Source organism: Salmo salar, unplaced genomic scaffold (genome assembly GCF_965601325.2).
Source record: "Salmo salar unplaced genomic scaffold, fSalSal1 ptg000357l, whole genome shotgun sequence".
Classification (NCBI taxonomy): domain Eukaryota; kingdom Metazoa; phylum Chordata; class Actinopteri; order Salmoniformes; family Salmonidae; genus Salmo; species Salmo salar.
This window is the reverse complement of record NW_027675358.1, coordinates 1,048,295-1,068,504: the sequence shown is the minus strand read 5'-3', so window position 1 is coordinate 1,068,504 and position 20,210 is coordinate 1,048,295. Positions and strand designations below refer to the sequence as shown.

Here is a 20,210-nt window from a genome sequence, read left to right as displayed (position 1 = left end):
GCTCCCCAGAGGATCCACGATAGTCCCGTATCTCTCCTGTGTGAACAACAAAGTCAGACAGATGGTTAAAGGCCCACAACAGCGGTAATCCACTGTAAAAGGTGATGCCAACAGCGGAGCCATGATGTTGGACAACAATTGACGTCTGTAATGAATGTTAAAATTATTTGATATTTGCCTTAAAATGAGCAAGAATAGTCATATTTTGTCTTGTTTTCACATTCGTAGTGACATTGATGATTGTAGGCTAGAAATAAGATATTCATGTTGTTGAACCTCTAAGCAGTGTGCCAGACTAGTTTTGGTCTCCAATATAGGCCCCTTTCTGTGTTTGCTAAAATTGCGGCACGAGGGCAATTTGATTGCAGAAACTCCTCCCTGCTAATGAGGAAACCGATAGTTACGGATGTACTATATCTGCCTGGAGCAAAAATGGTGAGCAAAGATTTTAGTTTTTCACAATGTATTCTGAATGTGAATGGGGGAAATTCAGGGGAGTAACATCCATTTCCAGGTTGCTTATGAGTTCATTTCACACTACTTTGGATTATAATTGTAAGGCTCATTTGAATGTCCTGTTTAATAAAATGTTTGCTAAAGCATTAATAATTATGTGTAATTATTGAAGAACCGCGTTAATGACAGTATCCATTTGGGTGTTGGACAATGTGGTTAGATTAACCTCTCTAGGCTAGGCGGGACGAATTCGTCCCACCTACGTAACAGCCACTGCTATCCTGTGGCGCGATTTTCAAAACCTTAAAAATCCTATTACTTCAATTTCTCAAACATATGACTATTTTACAGCCATTTAAAGACAAGACTCTCGTTAATCTAACCACACTGTCCGATTTCAAAAAGGCTTTCCAACGAAAGCAAAACATTAGATTATGTCAGCAGAGTACCAAGCCAGAAATAATCAGACACCCATTTTTCAAGCCAGCATATAATGTCACCAAAACCCAGAAGACAGCTAAATGCAGCACTCACCTTTGATGATCTTCATCAGATGACAACCCTAGGACATTATGTTATACAATACATGCATGTTTTGTTCAATCAAGTTCATATTTATATCAAAAAACAGCTTTTTACATTAGCATGTGACGTTCAGAACTAGCATACCCCCCGCAAACTTCCGGGGAATTCGCTAACATTTTACTAAATTACTCACGATAAACGTTCACAAAAAGCATAACAATTATTTTAAGAATTATAGATACAGACCTCCTCTATGCACTCGATATGTCCGATTTTAAAATAGCTTTTTGGTGAAAGCACATTTTGCAATATTCTAAGTACATAGCCCAGGCATCACGGGCTCGCTATTTAGACACCCGGCAAGTTTAGCACTCACCATAATCATATTTACTATTATAAAAGTTTCATTACCTTTTGTTGTCTTCGTCAGAATACACACCCAGGACTGCTACTTCAATAACAAATGTTGGTTTGGTCCAAAATAATCCATCGTTATATCCGAATAGCGGCGTTTTGTTCGTGCGTTCCAGACACTATCCGAAATAGTAAAGAAGTGTCACGCGCATGGCGCAATTCGTGACAATAAAATTCTAAGTATTCCATTACCGTACTTCGAAGCATGTCAACCGCTGTTTAAAATCAATTTTTACGACATTTTTCTCGTAGAAAAGCGATAATATTCCGATAGGGAATCTCCTTTTCGGCAAAGAGAGGAAAAAATCCCAAAGGCGGGGGCGGTCGGGGTCATGCGCATAAGCCAGTGTCCCTTGATCGGCCACTTGAGAAAGGCGATAATGTGTTTCAGCCTGGGGCTGGAATGACGACATTCTGTTTTTTCCCGGGCTCTGAGCGCCTATGGACGACGTGGGAAGTGTCACGTTAGAGCAGAGATCCTTAGTAAATGATAGAGATGGAAAAGAAGTTCAAGAAATGGTCAGACAGGCCACTTCCTGTAAAGGAATCTCTCAGGTTTTGACCTGCCATTTGAGTTCTGTTATACTCACAGACACCATTCAAACAGTTTTAGAAAATTTAGGGTGTTTTCTATCCATATGTAATAAGTATATGCATATTCTAGTTACTGGGTAGGAGTGGTAACCAGATTAACCTCTATGGGCTAGGTGGGACGCTAGCGTGCCACCCGTGGTGCACTCCATCAACAGCAGGTGCATTTCAAGAGCGGCAAATTTGAATCCAAATAAATGTCAAAATTCAAATTTTTCAAACATATAACTATTTTACACCCTTTGAAAGATAAACATCTCCTTAATCTAACCACGTTTTACGATTTCAAAAAGGTTTTACGGCGAAAGCATACATTTAGAGTAAGTTAGGACAGTACATTTACAAGAGTTGTGTGTAATGTTTTGTCAATTCAAAGACAGGGTCACCAAAACCATAAAACCAGCTAAAATGATGCACTAACCTTTTACAATCTCCATCAGATGACACTCCTAGGACATTATGTTAGACAATGCATGCATTTTTAGTTCTATCAAGTTCATATTTATATCCAAAAACAGCGTTTTACTATGGCATTGATGTTGAGGAAATCGTTTCCCTCCAATAACCAGCAGTCAAGTCAGCGTCACAAATTAAATAATTAAAATTAGAAAACATTGGTAAAATATTATATTGTCATTTAAAGAATTATAGATTTACATCTCTTGAACGCAATCAACTTGCCAGATTTAAAAATAACCTTACTGGGAAATCACACTTTGCAATAATCTGAGCACTGCGCCCAGAAAAATACGCGTTGCGATACAGACTAGACGTCATGTTGGGGAGATCTAAAATCGAAAATACTATGTAAATAATCCATTACCTTTGATTCTCTTCATCAGATGTCACTTCCAGGTATCACAGGTCCATAACGAATGTAGTTTTGTTCAAAAAAGCTCATCATTTATGTCCAAAAATCTCCGTCTTGTTAGCACATGATCTAAGCCAGCCGGACTTCTTGTCATGAACGAGGGGAAAAAATATATTTACGTTCGTTCAAACATGTCAAACGTTGTATAGCATAAATCATTAGGGCCTTTTTTAACCAGAACATGAATAATATTCAAGGTGGACGAATGCATACTCTTTTATAACGTATTGGAACGAGGGTACCCAACATGAACTCGCGCGCCAGGTGTCTAATGGGACATCATCGTTCCATGGCTCTTGTTCGGTCAGATCTCCCTCCAGAAGACTCAAAACACTTTGTAAAGGCTGGTGACATCTAGTGGAAGCAATAGGAAGTGCCAAAATATTCCTCAGTCCCTGTGTTTTTCAATGGGATAGGTTTAAAGGTAATACAACACATCAGGTATCCACTTCCTGTCAGAAAATGTCTCAGGGTTTTGCCTGCCAAATGAGTTCTGTTATACTCACAGACACCATTCAAACAGTTTTAGAAACTTTAGAGTGTTTTCTATCCATATATAATAAGTATATGCATATTCTAGTTACTGGGTAGGATTAGTAACCAGATTAAATCGGGTACATTTTTTTATCCAGACGTGCAAATGCTGCCCCCTAGCCCTAACAGGTTAAATCGGGTATGTTTTTTATCCAGCCGTGTCAATACTGCCCCCTAGCCCTAACAGGTTAAAATCGGACATATCGAGTGCATAGAGAAGTTCTGTATCTATAATTCTTAAAATAATTGTTATGCTTTTTGTGAACGTTTATCGTGAGTAATTTAGTAAATTGTTAGTAAATTCCCCGGAAGTTTGCGGGGGGTATGCTAGTTCTGAACGTCACATGACAATGTAAAAAGCTGTTTTTTGATATAAATATGAACTTGATTGAACAAAACATGCATGTATTGTATAACATAATGTCCTAGGTGTGTCATCTGATGAAGATCATCAAAGGTTAGTGCTGCATTTAGCTGTCTTCTGGGATTTTGTGACATTATATGCTAGCTTGAAAAATGGGTGTTTAAAATAATAGTTATGTTTTTTGTGAACGTTTATCGTGAGTAATTTAGTCAATTCACCGGAAGTTTGCGTGGGGTATGCTAGTTCTGAAATGTCACATGCTAATGTAAAAAGCTGGTTCTTGATATAAATATGAACTTCATTGAACAAGTTGTATTGTATTGTATAACATAATGTCCTAGGTGTGTCATCTGATGAAGATCTTCAAAGGTTAGTGCTGCATTTAGCTGTGGTTTGGGTTGATGTGACATTATATGCTAGCTTGAAAAATGGGTGTCTGATTATTTCTGTCTGGGTACTCTGCTGACATAATCTAATGTTTTGCTTTCGTTGTAAAGCCTTTTTGAAATCGCACAGTGTGGTTAGATTAACGAGAGTCTTGTCTTTAAAATGGTGTAAAATAGTCATATGTTTGAGAAATTGAAGTAATAGCATTTCTAAGGTATTTGAATAACGCGCCACAGGATTCCACTGGCTGTTACGTAGGTGGGACGATTTCTACCCTAGAGAGGTTAACCTCCCCACGTCTACCTTTGACTCATTCCTCTCTGCCTCCTTCTTTCCACTCCTCTCCTCTTTTGACCTCACCCTCTTACCTTCCCTCCCTACTCACAAGGCAGGCAATACGCTTGACCTCATCTTTACTAGATGCTGTTCTTCCACTAATCTCATTGCAACTCCCCTCCAAGTCTCCGACCACTACCTTGTATCCTTTTCCCTCTCGCTCTCATCCAGCAATTATCACTCTGCCCCTACTCGGATGGTATTGCGCCGTCCCAACCTTCGCTCTCTCTCTCCCGCTACTCTCTCCTCTTCCATCCTATCATCTCTTCCCTCTGCTCAAACCTTTTCCAACCTTTCTCCTGATTCTGCCTCCTCAACCCTCCTCTCCTCCTTTTCTGCATCCTTTGATTCTCTATGTCCCCTATCCTCCAGGCCGGCTCGGTCTTCCCCTCCTGCTCCGTGGCTCGACGACTCACTGCGAGCTCACAGAACAGGGCTCTGGGCAGCCGATTGGAAATGGAGGAAAATTCGCCTCCCTGCGGACCTGGCATCCTTTCACTCCCTCCTCTCTACATTTTCCTCTTCTGTCTCTGCTGCTAAATCCACTTTATACCACTCTAAATTCCAAGCATCTGCCTCTAACCCTAGGAAGCTCTTTGCCACCTTCTCCTCCCTCCTGAATCCTCCTCCCCCTCCCCCCTCTCTGCGGATGACTTCGCCAACCATTTTGAAAAGAAGGTCGACGACATCCGATCCTCGTTTGCTAAGTCAAACGACACCGCTGATCCTGCTTACACTCCCCTACCCTGTGATTTGACCTCTTTCTCCCCTCTCTCTCCAGATTAAATCTCGCGTCTTGTGACGGCCGGCCGCCCAACAACCTGCCCGCTTGACCCTATCCCCTCCTCTCTTCTCCAGACCATTTCCGGAGACCTTCTCCCTTACCTCACCTCGCTCATCAACTCATCCTTGACCGCTGGGTACGTCCTTTCTGTCTTCAAGAGAGTGAGAGTTGCACCCCTTCTGAAAAAACCTACACTCGATCCCTCCGATGTCAACAACTACAGACCAGTATCCCTTCTTTCTTTTCTCTCCAAAACTCTTGAACGTGCCGTCCTTGGCCAGCTCTCCTGCTATCTCTCTCAGAATGCCCTTCTTGATCCAAATCAGTCAGGTTTCAAGACTGGTCATTCAACTGAGACTGCTCTTCTCTGTCTCACGGAGGCTCTCCGCACTGCTAAAGCTAACTCTCTCTCCTCTGCTCTCATCCTTCTAGACCGATCTGCTGCCTTTGATACTGTGAACCACCAGATCCTCCTCTCCACCCTCTCCGAGTTGGGCATTTTCGGCACGGCCCATGCTTGGATTGCGTCCTACCTGACAGGTCGCTCCTACAAGGTGGCGTGGCGAGAATCTGTCTCCGCACCACGTGCTCTCACAACTGGTGTCCCCCAGGGCTCTGTTCTAGGCCCTCTCCTATTCTCGCTATACACCAAGTCACTTGGCTCTGTCATATCCTCACATGGTCTCTCCTATCATTGCTATGCAGACGACACACAATTAATCTTCTCCTTTCCCCCTTCTGATAACCAGGTGGCGAATCGCATCTCTTCATGTCTGGCAGACATATCAGTGTGGATGACGGATCACCACCTCAAGCTGAACCTCGGCAAGACGGAGCTGCTCTTCCTCGCGGCGAAGGACTGCCCGTTCCATGATCTCGCAATCACGGTTGACAACTCCCTTGTGTCCTCCTCCCAGAGTGCTAAGAACGTTGGCGTGACCCTGGACAACACCCTGTCGTTCTCCACTAACATCAAGGCGGTGACCCGATCTTGTAGGTTCATGCTCTACAACATTCGCAGAGTACGACCCTGCCTCACACTGGAAGCGGCGCAGGTCCTAATCCAGGCACTTGTCATCTTCCGTCTGGATTACTGCAACTCGCTGTTGGCTGGGCTTCCTGCCTGTGCCATTAAACCCCTACAACTCATCCAGAACGACGCAGCCCATCTGGTGTTCAACCTTCCCAAGTTCTCTCACGTCACCCCGCTCCTCCGCTCTCTCCACTGGCTTCCAGTTGAAGCTCGCATCCGCTACAAGACCATGGTGCTTGCCTACGGAGCTGTCAGGGGAACGGCACCTCCGTACCTTCAGGCTCTGATCAGGCCCTACACCCAACCAAGGGCACTGCGTTCATCCACCTCTGGCCTGCTCGCCTCCCTACCTCTGAGGAAGCACAGTTCCCGCTCAGCCCAGTCAAAACTGTTCGCTGCTCTGGCACCCCAATGGTGGAACAAGCTCCCTCACGACGCCAGGACAGCGGAGTCAATTACCACCTTCCGGAGACACCTGAAACCCCACCTCTTTAAGGAATACCTGGGATAGGATAAAGTAATCCTTCTACCCCCCCCTAAAAGATTTAGATGCACTATTGTAAAGTGGTTGTTCCACTGGATATCATAAGGTGAATGCACCAATTTGTAAGTCGCTCTGGATAAGAGCGTCTGCTAAATGACTTAAATGTAATGTAAATGTAAATGTTAGCGCGTTCTGAAGGCTGCACCAAAAGTTCCGTTGTGCGCGGGACTCCACTTTCGAAAAAATGCATTTTTTTTATTTAGGTTCGTTCAAACATGTCAAACGTTGTATAACATAAATCTTTAGGGCCTTTTTCAACCAGAGCTCCAATAAGATTCAAGGGGGACGATTGCATTGTGTTTCAAAACGTTTCGAAAGGGGAGGGTAGCCAGGGAAGGCTAACAGTAGAAGGCTCAAATCACTTTGTAAAGACTGGGGACATCTGTGGAAGCAATAGGAACTGCTCAATGAACCATTGCTCACTGTGTGATTTACAGTCAAACTGATGAAGTTGAGTCCGCAATTCAGAATTCCACTTCCTGTTACGATCGGTCTCGGGGTTTTGACTGCCATATAAGTTCTGTTTTACTCACAGACACCATTCAAACAGTTTTAGAAACTTTAGGGTCTGTTCTATCCACAAGTATTAATTATATGCATATCCTAGCTTCTGAGTTTGAGTAGGAGGCCGTTTAAAATGGGCAATTTTTTTTTCAAAAATCGCTGTAGCGCCGCCTATCCTAGACGAACGACAAGAGGTTAAACTGCAGCCGTCGACACAGCAGTTCTTAAAAGAGGAAGTAAACATAGACAAAGCTATATTAAAATTGTCAGTCTAGAGCACCAGTGAAAGGGATTTTGAAATGGGAGAAGTTAGGAGCAATTTTAATAAGGACGGTATTTGGTATCATGATAAGTTACCAATACTACCTAAGTCATTCTTTAGAGATGCGGCAAGATTGACACATGGGCAGAGCCATGTGTCAACAGGGGGATAGTAGAGCAGGTTCGGAAACCCTTTGTGGCCTATTGGATAACAAACTACTTAAAAAAACATTTTTTATAATAGATAAGTATATTAAATGGGAAGAAGCGGTCCCAACATACTGGGTGGACACGATTAGGGTAGTTGGTTTACTAGGATCTATCTCTTTAAATAATGGATTACATTTTAGCTGATCAGGTAAACCATATAGAATGCCAGAGTTAGGGAGGCCAGAACAGGTAGACATAAAAGTTGAAGATATACTAACAGAACACATGGTTAACCAAACCCGTATGTCCGAGACTTTGTGTCCAACAGGTGAATTACAGGAGAAGACGATTCACTCAATCCAACCAGGAGACTGGGTGTGGATCCAGTCCCTGAGGAGAAAAGAACTGGAAGCAGCCACGGTGGGGGGGCCCATACCAAGTGTTCCTGGTAATAGCCTTCGCGGTGAGAATAGCTGAAAGAGCTACCTGGGTTCATATCACACATTGCGGGAGGGTAAGACACACTGACACTGTCGAACAATCACAGAGTTAGGAGAAGAACCGAATACCAATAAGGTTCGGGGGTTACCTCTCTAACGAAGATTCCCTAACCCGCCCGATCCTCACTGTGTGCGTTCATAGAAGTGAAAGTGTGGGTTGGCCTCTAGCCAGTGATACATTCTCCAGGAGGGGGTGGGGCTTTACAGGGGTACTGGTCAGTCTGAGCTGTCTGATTGTGGGAGCCATATTCCTAATACACCAGGAACCACTCGAGAAGTCAGAAAGTGGTAACTTGACCCATAGTGTAGAAGATGAGGAGTTTTTATGGCCTAGGTACAAAAGGTCACTCGATCTGGATAAAAAGGAAGTGAGAGTAGAGTTAGGGAAGGATGTCTCAATAGAGTTCTATGCAGACCAAATGGGGTCCCTAACCTCCTGGCAGTCTAGGACTCGGACTTCATGGGGAAGATATGTGAAGATCCCGGTGTAACTCATGGAATCATAGCTCACACAGAGAGAGAAGGCTATGTCAATCCACACACCCAATATAGAAACAGATGGAGTATAGTGAAGGCCAGGGTTTTTGACTGCAATCCAGAGCAAGGGAAGTATTGCTTGAAGATAGGAATGACCATTAAAAGCATAAATAAAGAGGATTTAGGGTTATGGTATGTTGGCCTTGACCAGACCATTGTCGACACTGCGGTACCATTCCGAGTAGTAGAGGTTAGGACAGGAGATGGTTCTACTGCCAGCCAGAATACCAGTAGTACCCCTGATAAAACGGACATTACCCGTGTAGTCATCCAGAGCCAAGGACCGGTGAGGATAGTTCAGACGAAAGATCTTAAGGAAGTGATTGAGGTGGAGACTTGGTTTGGGGATTCCAACCTATGGCTGGAATGGATTCAGTATACAGCTAGATCAGTAGCTAAAGAAGAAGGTTATGCCTGCGCAACAGCCAAACTTCAGTTGACAACCATCCCCTTTCTACTCGATGGAATTAATTTACCAAGGGGAATGGCCTGTATGGTAAAGCTGTTCATGAAGGCAAGGAAGCCAGACAGTTGCACTGATCTGCATTATCTGTATCCTATGTGCCCATTAGATCCAGACTTCCCCCTTTCATAGTCGCAGGAGGAGACTATTATTGCGTGGCTCGACACAACACACACGGATGGAACGTAGGGGAAGTAAGAACATGCAATAGGACAGAGAATGTTACAACGGACGAGACAATGAGGGACCTGACTGGGTGGTTGAGTTCCGAGGACTTTAGTAAGATAAAAAGGCCGAGAGCGGATGTCTGGTGGTTTTGTGGAGGTATGAAGCTGTGGCCAAACCTGCCTGCAAATTGGACTGGTATTTGTGCATTGGTACAGTTAGGCATGCCCTTCACCCTTATACAACACAAAGACCTAGTGCCAGGTGAAAGAGAGGGGAGGAGTGCTCCGTCAGGGTCCTTTGAGGATAGAATTTATATTGATAGCATTGGGGTTCCAAGGGGGGTGCCTGATGAGTTTAAAGCTAGGAATCAGATATGGGCTGGATTGGAATCAAGTCTTTTTGGTGGTCAACTCTCAATAAAAATGTGGATTGGATAAATTACATTTATTATAACCAACAGCGTTTCATCAACTATACCAGAGAGGCAATTCAAGGGTTAGCAGAACAGACAGCTGCGACCACTTTGATGGTATTGCAGAATAGAATAGCTTTGGATATGCTTCTGGCTGAAAAGGGTGGTGTGTGTGTGATGTTCGGATCTGAATGCTGTACTTTCATCCCTGAGAACACTGCTCCAGATGGATTATTGACCAAGGCCCTGGTCGGTCTAAACAATTTAGTTCAGGAGTTAGCAGAAAATTCCAGGGTGGACACGGCACTCACGGGATGTTTGATAGTACGTTCGGAAAATGGAAAAAGGTTGTAATCACTGTGTTGTGGGCTGCTTTCACCTGTATGACTGTGTTGATATTATGTGGTTGTTGTTTGGTCCCTTGTGCGAGAGGTCTCATTTCCAGGGCTCTGGAGAGATCGATGATGGAGCAGATGGTGAGATACAGACCGATTCCAAGTTCAGACCAGTGGGATGACAAATACCTACCGCCGAGCCTGGTGCAGGATTCATTCAATTACGAGGAGCCCATGTTTAGGAAGACTGTTTCTCTAAATGAAGGTCATAGCAAAAATCCTAATCCTGACTGGACATAGGCTTAGAACAGTCATTGATAAGTATGTAATGAAAATACATGTATTCGTTTTCTTTGATCTAGTTTGATTTTGTGTGACATTTCTGAATCCAATAAAAATAGATGTGTTAATGTGTATGTGAAATATTTAGCCAATAGGGTGGATTGTAATGGAAATAATATGATTAACCTGTTAGGGCTAGGGGGCAGTATTGACACGGCCGGATAAAAAACGTATCCGATTTAATCTGGTTACTACTCCTGCCCAGTAACTAGAATATGCATATAATTATTAGCTTTGGATAGAAAACACCCTAAAGTTTCTAAAACTGTTTGAATGGTGTCTGTGAGTATAACAGAACTCCTATGGCAGGCAAAAACCTGAGAAGGTTTCATGCAGGAAGTGGCCTGTCTGACAAGTGGTCGTTCTTCTTGTCTCTGTTTATTGAAGAGTCAGGATCTTAGCTGTAACGTGACACTTCCTACGGCTCCCATAGGCTCTCAGAGCCTGGGAAAAAGCTGAACGATATTGAGGCAGCCCCTGGCTGAAACACATTATCGCCTTTGCCAAGTGGCCGATCAGAGGACAAAGGAATTAGGTGCGTGCCCGACTCGACCCAGTGATATATTTTCTTTCGTCTGTTTACCTAATTGCAGATTCCCAGTCGGAATATTATCGCTTTTTTACGAGAAAAATGGCATAAAAATTGATTTTAAACAGCGGTTGACATGCTTCGAAGTACGGTAATGAAATATTTAGAAATCTTTTGTCACGAAATGCGCCGTGCGCGTGACCCTTATTTACCATTTCGGATAGTGTCTAGAACGCACGAACAAAACGCCGCTGTTGGAACATAACTATGGATTATTTTGGACCAAACCAACATTTGTTATTGAAGTAGAAGTCCTGGGAGTGCATTCTGATGAAGAACAGGAAAGGTAATCAAACTTTTCTAATAGTAAATCTGATTTTGGTGAAGGCTAAACTTGCTGGGTGTCTAAATAGCTAGCCCTGTGATGCCGGGCTATCTACTGAGAATATTGCAAAATGTGCTTTCACCGAAAAGCTATTTTAAAATCGGACATATCGAGTGCATAGAGGAGTTCTGTATCTATAATTCTTAACCTGTTAGGGCTAGGGGGGCAGTATTGACACGGCTGGATAAAAAACTTACCCGATTTAATCTGGTTTCTACTCCTGCCCAGTAACTAGAATATGCATATAATTATTGGCTTTGGATAGAAAACACCCTAAAGTTTCTAAAACTGTTTGAATGGTGTCTGTGAGTATAACAGAACTCATATGTCAGGCAAAAACCTGAGAAGATTTCATGCAGGAAGTGGCCTGTCTGACAAGGTGTCGTTCTTCTTGTCTCTGTTTATTGAAGAGTGAGGATCTTAGCTGTCCCGTGACACTTCCAACGACTGCCATAGGTTCTCAGAAGGCGGCAAAACGCTGAATCGTGGCTTTGCAGGCTCTGGCTGAAACAAAGTAGCGCGTTTGGGTAGTGGCTGGTTACAGTACTGTGAGACTCAGGCTCGTGCCCGCGTCGACCGAAAGCTTTGTTTTCTTTCCTCTGTTTAGCTAAATGGACATTCCCGGTCGGAATATTATTGCTTTTTTACGAGAAAAATGGCATAAAAATGGATTTTAAACAGCGGTTGACATGCTTCGAAGTACGGTAATGGAATATTTAGATTTTTTTTGGTCACGAATTGCACCATGCGCCATCGACCCTGATTTACCATTTCGGATAGTGTCTGGTACGCACGAACAAAACGCCGCTATTCGGATATAACGATGGATTATTTTGGACCAAACCAACATTTGTTATTGAAGTAGCAGTCCTGGGAGTGCATTCTGACGAAGACAACAAAAGGTAATCAAACTTTTATAATAGTAAATCTGATATTGGTGAGTGCTAAACTTGCCGGGTGTCTAAATAGCTAGCTCGTGATGGTTGGGCTATGTACTTAGAATATTGCAAAATGTGCTTTCACCAAAAAGCTATTTTAAAATCAGACATATCGAGTGCATAGAGGAGTTCTGTATCTATAATTCTTAAAATAATTGTTATGAGGGGGCAGCATTGACACGGCTGGATAAAAAACATACCCGATTTAATCTGGTTACCACTCCTACTCAGTAACTAGAATATGCATATACTTATTACATATGGATAGAAAACACCCTAAATTTTCTAAAACTGTTTGAATGGTGTCTGTGAGTATAACAGAACTCAAATGGCAGGTCAAAAACCTGAGAGATTCCTTTACAGGAAGTGGCCTGTCTGACCATTTCTGGAACTTCTTTGCCATCTCTATCATTTACTAAGGATCTCTGCTCTAACGTGACACTTCCCACGTCGTCCATTAGGCTCTCCGAGCCCGGGAAAAAGAGAATGTCGTCATTCCAGCCCCAGGCTGAAACACATTATCGCCTTTCTCAAGTGGCCCATCAAGAGACACTAGCTTATGCGCGTGACCCCGACCGGCCCCCGCCTTTGGGATTTTTTCCTCTGTTTGCCGAAAAGGAGATTCCCTGTCGGAATTTTATCGCTTTTCTACGAGAAAAATGACGTAAAAATTGATTTTAAACAGCGGTTGACATGCTTCGACGTACGGCAATGGAATACTTTGAATTTTATTGTCAGGAATTGCGCCAAGCGCGCGACACTTCTTTACTATTTCGGATAGTGTCTGGAACGCACGAACAAAACGCCGCTATTCGGATATAACGATGGATTATTTTGGACCAAACCAACATTTGTTATTGAAGTAGACGTCCTGGGTGTGCATTCTGACGAAGACAACAAAAGGTAATGACATTTTTTTAATAGTAAATATGATTATGGTGAGTGCTAAACTTGCCGGGTGGTCTAAATAGCGAGCCCGTGATGCCTGGGTTATGTACTTAGAATATTGCAAAATGTGCTTTCACCAAAAAGCTATTTTAAAATCGGACATATCGAGTGCATAGAGGAGGTCTGTATCTATAATTCTTAAAATAATTGTTATGCTTTTTGTGAACGTTTATCGTGAGTAATTTAGTAAAATGTTAGCGAATTCCCCGTAAGTTTGCGGGGGGTATGCTAGTTCTGAACGTCACATGAACCATACCACGTGGTTAACTTTTAGACTATTGATACCGACAGAATAAGAACAAGTCTTTGATATTAATTATTAGTCTGCAGCTAAGTAAATTATATCATCGAACGCGAAGACCAACGAAACCACCATTCTATGACGACATTAATGAATGTTGCTTTGAAAGATCCATTCTAACCGAGAGAGACTCTCCAACAGAACCGAACTCTCCAACAAAGAACGACGACACACTGAGCGTAAATATATATTGATTGCAATTGTTCCCGAATGAGTGAGCCTTCAATTGTCAATTGTTAATATTAATGAACTCTGTGTAACTTCTCAGCGGACCGTTTATGACCCATTGTTCAACAGGCCGACCTGCCTGTTTAGCCCACAAGGGCACATTCCTCTACCAATCCTTTGTGACGATAATTACTGTTTGTATGTTTTTCTGTTAATTACTTAGTGTAGTAAATAAATGATTTTAAGACAATTGATGTATGGATGATTTTAGTAAAGACTGGGTTCGTGCAGATACAACAATTTATGACGTTTTGGAATGAGACTGGACTAGAGGTAAATACACCATTTAAACTTAGAAGATAATCGACCTATATTATAATAGAATATAATATTATAGTACAGGAAAGTTATATTAGGAAAATTATAGCTTTGTAATCTGAATATTCTCCTTGGTGCCCCGACCTCCTAGTTAATTACAATTAAATGATTAATCAGTTTAATCGCGTGATAATAATTACAGGGAGCTAATTGATAAACATATCTTCCGTTTAATGGTACCCCCAAAGACACGACACCTCTCATCATTACCAATAACAGAGGCTACAACAAAACATGCTAACCTCTCACCATTACCAATAACAGAGGCTACAACAAAACATGCTAACCTCTCACCATTACCAATAACAGAGGCTACAACAAAACATGCTAACCTCTCACCATTACCAATAACAGAGACTACAACAAAACATGCTAACCTCTCACCATTACCAATAACAGAGGCTACAACAAAACATGCTAACCTCTCACCATTACCAATAACAGAGGCTACAACAAAACATGCTAACCTCTCACCATTACCAATAACAGAGGCTACAACAAAACATGCTAACCTCTCACCATTACCAATAACAGAGACTACAACAAAACACTTGTGGACCAACTACAGGAATACTGACCTCAGAGTCTCCAGTCTGCAGTGTGGATCCTCCAGTCCAGCAGAGAGCAGCTTCACTCCTGAATCCTTCAGGTCATTGTTACTCAGGTCCAGCTCTCTCAGGTGTGAGGGGTTTGAACTGAGAACTGAGGCCAACACTTTACAGGATGTGTCTGTGAGTTTACAGCCAGTGAGTCTGCCAACACAGAAGAAATACAATGACAGACAGGTTGTATTAAAATTATATTCTTAGCTTTCCATGTTTACGCTGTTACCCGTTTACAAATAATGTGTTGGGTTTGACCACAGAGCTGAGACCAGAGAAGCACAGCCTTCCTCTGTGACTAGACAGCCTGACAGCCTGCAACGAGTAAAATCATCTTGTAGAGAGAAAAATATATAATACAAATATTTGAGTAGACTGACCAGACCAGTTTAAAAGCAGTATCAGTCAAAAGACAGACATTGAGGTATCAGATTTAGATTGTATTGAGTATACAGTCCACACCATATCTATTTTGACAGGAATAGATGAATGAGGCTGAGGGTGATGACTACAACAACGATGGTGATATTGATGGAGGAATAGATGAATGAGGCTGATGGTGTTGACTACAACAAGTATGGCAAAGTCAACAACGCAGCCACTGCTAGCTAGCCTACTTCACCAGCCAGCAGTACTGCATCATTTGTAATTTTAGTCAATAAGATTTTTGCAACGTAAGCTTAACTTTCTGAACATTCGAGACGTGTAGTCCACTTGTCATTCCAACGTGATATGGACCTGTGGACTATTGCGGAGGTTAGGAGGAGTATATCCAGGGCTTTGGAGGAATTAGGGGCAGGAGAAAAGCACCTCCCACGAGAACAGGTGGAGGCAGCGAGAGCGCGGCAACAAGGGAAGCACGAGAGGCAGACACACCCCCCCAAAAAATTAGGGAGATTGGCACAGTCAGGTTGGAGACCTGAGCCAGCTCCTCATGCTTACCCGTGGGGAGCGAGTGACTGAGCAAGCACCGTGTTATGCGGTGATGCGCACTGTGTCGCCAGTGCGCATTCACAGCCCGGTGAGCTCTGTGCCTGCCCCACGTACCAGGCCTCCAGTGAGTCTATCCAGCCTGGTACGCCCTGTTCCTGCTCCTCGCACTTGCCCTGAGGTGCGTGTCACCAGTCGGGCGCCACCTGTTCCAGCCCCACGCATCAGGTCTCTAGTGCGCCTGCCCAGTCCGGTGTGTCTTGTTCCTGCTCCTTGCCCTGAGGTGTGTGTTACCAGTCTGGCGCCACCTGTGCCAGCCCCACGCATCAGGCCTCCAGTACGCCTTCCCAGTCCAGAGCTTCCGGCAACGTCCCCCAGTCCGGAGCCTCCAGCGACGTTCCCCAGTCCGGTGAGACCTGTTCCGGCTCCATGTAAAAAGCCTCCAGTGATGATCCATGGTCCGAAGCCTCCAATGATGATCCATGGCACGAAGACTCCAGTGATGATCCATGGCACGAAGCCTCCAATAATGATCCATGGCACGAAGCCTCCAGTGATGATCCATGGCACGAAGCCTCCAGTGATGATCCATGGCCTGGAGTCTCCAGTGATAATCCATGGCAAGAAGGCTGTTGGGATGATCCATGGCCCGGAGCCTCCAGTGATGATCCATGGCACGAAGACTCCAGTGATGATCTATGGCCCGGAGCCTCCAGTGGTGATCCAAGGCACGGAGCCTGCAATGATGATCCAATGATGATCCAAGCTAATATTTTAAATGTGGCTCTAAACTCCAACATTTTGGATTTCAGATCAAATGTTTCATATGAGGTAACAGTATATAATGTCACCTTTTATTTGAGGATATTTTCATACATATCTGATTCACCATTTAGAAATGAAAGCAGTTTATGTATCTAGTCCCCCCATTTGAAGAAGTCATAAGTATTCTGACCAATTCATTTATAGTGTATTAAAGTAGTCAATAGATTAGTGTTTCGTTGTAAACTAGTTGGTTGCATTTGCAGTTTGTTTTGGTTGTGTTTTGCCCAATAATAAAATGGTGGATGATGACTGGATAATTTTCTGTCTAAGTGAGTAGATAACATGTTTCTAAACACTACTAAATGAATCCTGATTATGCCATGATTACTACAAATCATGAATGAATCATGAATAATAATGAGTGAGAAAGTTACAGAGGCTACAACAAGACATGCTAACCTCTCACCATTACGAATAACAGAGGATACAACAAAACATGCTAACCTCTCACCATTACCAATAACAGAGGCTACAACAAGACATGCTAACCTCTCACCATTACCAATAACAGAGGATACAACAAAACATGCTAACCTCTCACCATTACCAATAACAGAGGCTACAACAAAACATGCTAACCTCTCACCATTACCAATAACAGAGGCTACAACAAAACATGCTAACCTCTCACCATTACCAATAACAGAGACTACAACAAAACATGCTAACCTCTCACCATTACCAATAACAGAGGCTACAACAAAACATGCTAACCTCTCAACACTCCCAATAACAGAGGATACAACAAAACATGCTAACCTCTCACCATTAACAATAACAGAGGCTACAACAAAACATACTAACCTCTCACCATTACCTAAAACAGAGGATACAACAAAACATGCTAACCTCTCACCATTACCAATAACAGAGGCTACAACAAAACATGCTAACCTCTCACCATTACCAATAACAGAGACTACAACAAAACATGCTAACCTCTCACCATTACCAATAACAGAGGCTACAACAAAACATGCTAACCTCTCAGCATCACCAATGACAGAGGCTACAACAAAACATGCTAACCTCTCACCATTACCAATAACAGAGTCTACAACAAAACATGCTAACCTCTCACCATTACCAATAACAGAGGATACAACAAAACATGCTAACCTCTCACCATTAACAATAACAGAGGCTGCAACAAAACATGCTAACCTCTCACCATTACCAATAACAGAGACTACAACAAAACATGCTAACCTCTCACCATTACCAATAACAGAGGCTACAACAAAACATGCTAACCTCTCTCCATTACCAATAACAGAGGCTACAACAAAACATGCTAACCTCTCACCATTACCAATAACAGAGGCTGCAAAAAAACATGCTAACCTCTCACCATTACCAATAACAGAGACTTCAACAAAACATGCTAACCTCTCTCCATTACCAATAACAGAGGCTACAACAAAACATGCTAACCTCTCACCATTACCAATAACAGAGGCTACAACAAAACATGCTAACCTCTCACCATTACCAATAACAGAGACTACAACAACACATGCTAACCTCTCACCATTACCAATAACAGAGGCTCATTTATCATTATTCACGATTCATTCCTGATTATTCATAATCATGGTAGCATCCACATGAATGTAGAAGTGTTCAGAAACATCTTCTATTCTTACTGACAATACAAGTGAAGTGACTCCAAAATTACAGGACATTATTCACCATTAAGTTACTATTAGGAAAAATATTATCTAAAACACAACTAGGACAAACAGCAAATTAATTCAACAATTTAGTAGAATCACAAGCTTGATGTAATCACTGCAGGCATGAATATGGGACAAAACATTCAACTTTTGACTAAATACATTTGTCCAAATAATTAATAATTTTTAAATGTAAATATTGATTCATTGCTTCAACTTCATGTAATTGTCAATAAAAGCCTTTGACACTTATGAAATGCTTGTAATTATAATTCAGTATTCCACAGTAACATCTGACAAAAATATCTAAAGACACTGAAGCAGCAAACTTTGTGGAAATTAATATTTGTGTCATTCTCAAAACTTTTGGCCACGACTGTATATGTATGAATACGTTTAAATAAAAGGTGACATTCTGTACTGTCACCTAATATGAAACATCTCAAATCCAAAATGCTGGAGCATAGCACCACATTTAAAACTGTAAACTTCACTGTCCAAACACATATGGTGTGGACTATGTGTGTCTGGTAAACACATGTGGATCTGGTGAACAGTTATCACTTGTTGACCAACTACAGGAATACTGACCTCAGAGTCTCCAGTTTACAGTGTGGATCCTCCAGTCCAGCAGAGAGCAGCTCCACTCCTGAATCCTTCAGGTCATTGTTACTCAGGTCCAGCTCTCTCAGGTGTGAGGGGTTTGAACTGAGAACTGAGGCCAACACTTTACAGGATGTGTCTGTGAGTTTACAGCCAGTGAGTCTGCCAACACAGAAGAAATACAATGACAGACATTTTGTATTAAAATGATACGCTTAGCTTTCCCTGTTTACACTGTTACCCGTTTACAAATAATGTGTTGGGTTTGATCACAGAACTGAGACCAGAGAAGCACAGCCTTCCTCTGTGACTCCACAGGCTGACAGCCTGCAAAGAGTCAAATCATATTAAAATCACACTGCTATTCTTTGGTGGTGAAAATAGTGGCGGTATATTTTTTCAACATATGAAACCTTCCATATCTATTTGTAAATTAATATATCGTCATTAAAAATGACAAATTATCAAAGTTTTTCCTGCAGATAGAAACATGTATAGTACAAATATTTGAGTAGACTGACCAGACCAGTTTAAAAGCAGTATCAGTCAAAAGACAGACAGTGAGGTATCAGATTTAGATTGTATTGAGTATACAGTCCACACCATATCTATTTTGATAGTGAAGCAAAACATTTAAATGTGGCCCTACACTCCAGCATTTTGGATTTCAGATCAAATGTTTCATAAGAGGTGACATTGACGCATTTGCAGTTATTTTAATAATAATGAGTGAGAAAAGTTACAGAAGCTACAACAAAACATGCTAACCTCTCACCATTACCAATAACAGAGGCTACAACAAAACATGCTAACCTCTCACCATTACCATTAACAGAGGCTACAACAAAACATGCTAACCTCTCACCATTACCAATAACAGAGGCTACAACAAAACATGCTAACCTCTCACCATTACCACTAACAGAGGATACAACAAAACATGCTAACCTCTCACCATTACTAATAACAGAGGCTACAGCAAAACATGCTAACCTCTCACCATTACCAATAACAGAGGCTACAACAAACATGCTAACCTCTCACCATTACCAATAACAGAGGATACAACAAAACCTGCTAACCTCTCACCATTACCAATAACAAAGGACACAACAAAACATGCTAACCTCTCACCATTACCAAAAACAGTGGCTACAACAAAACATACTAACCATTACCAATAACAGAGGCTACAACAAAACATGCTAACCTCTCACCATTACCATTAACAGAGGCTACAACAAAACATGCTAACCTCTCACCATTACCAATAACAGAGGCTACAACAAAACATGCTAACCTCTCACCATTACCAATAACAGAGGCTACAACAAAACATGCTAACCTCTCACCATTACCAATAACAGAGGCTACAACAAAACATGCTAACCTCTCATCATTACTAATAACAGAGGC

General features: G+C 42.3%; 1 protein-coding gene across 1 annotated transcript in view; it reads left to right on the top strand.

Annotated features, from left to right (window-relative positions):
* LOC145875797 (uncharacterized) overlaps window positions 1-20,210 on the top strand; it is a 91,379-nt gene that overhangs the window by 34,990 nt on the left and 36,179 nt on the right. The gene's annotated exons all lie outside the window — the stretch shown is intronic.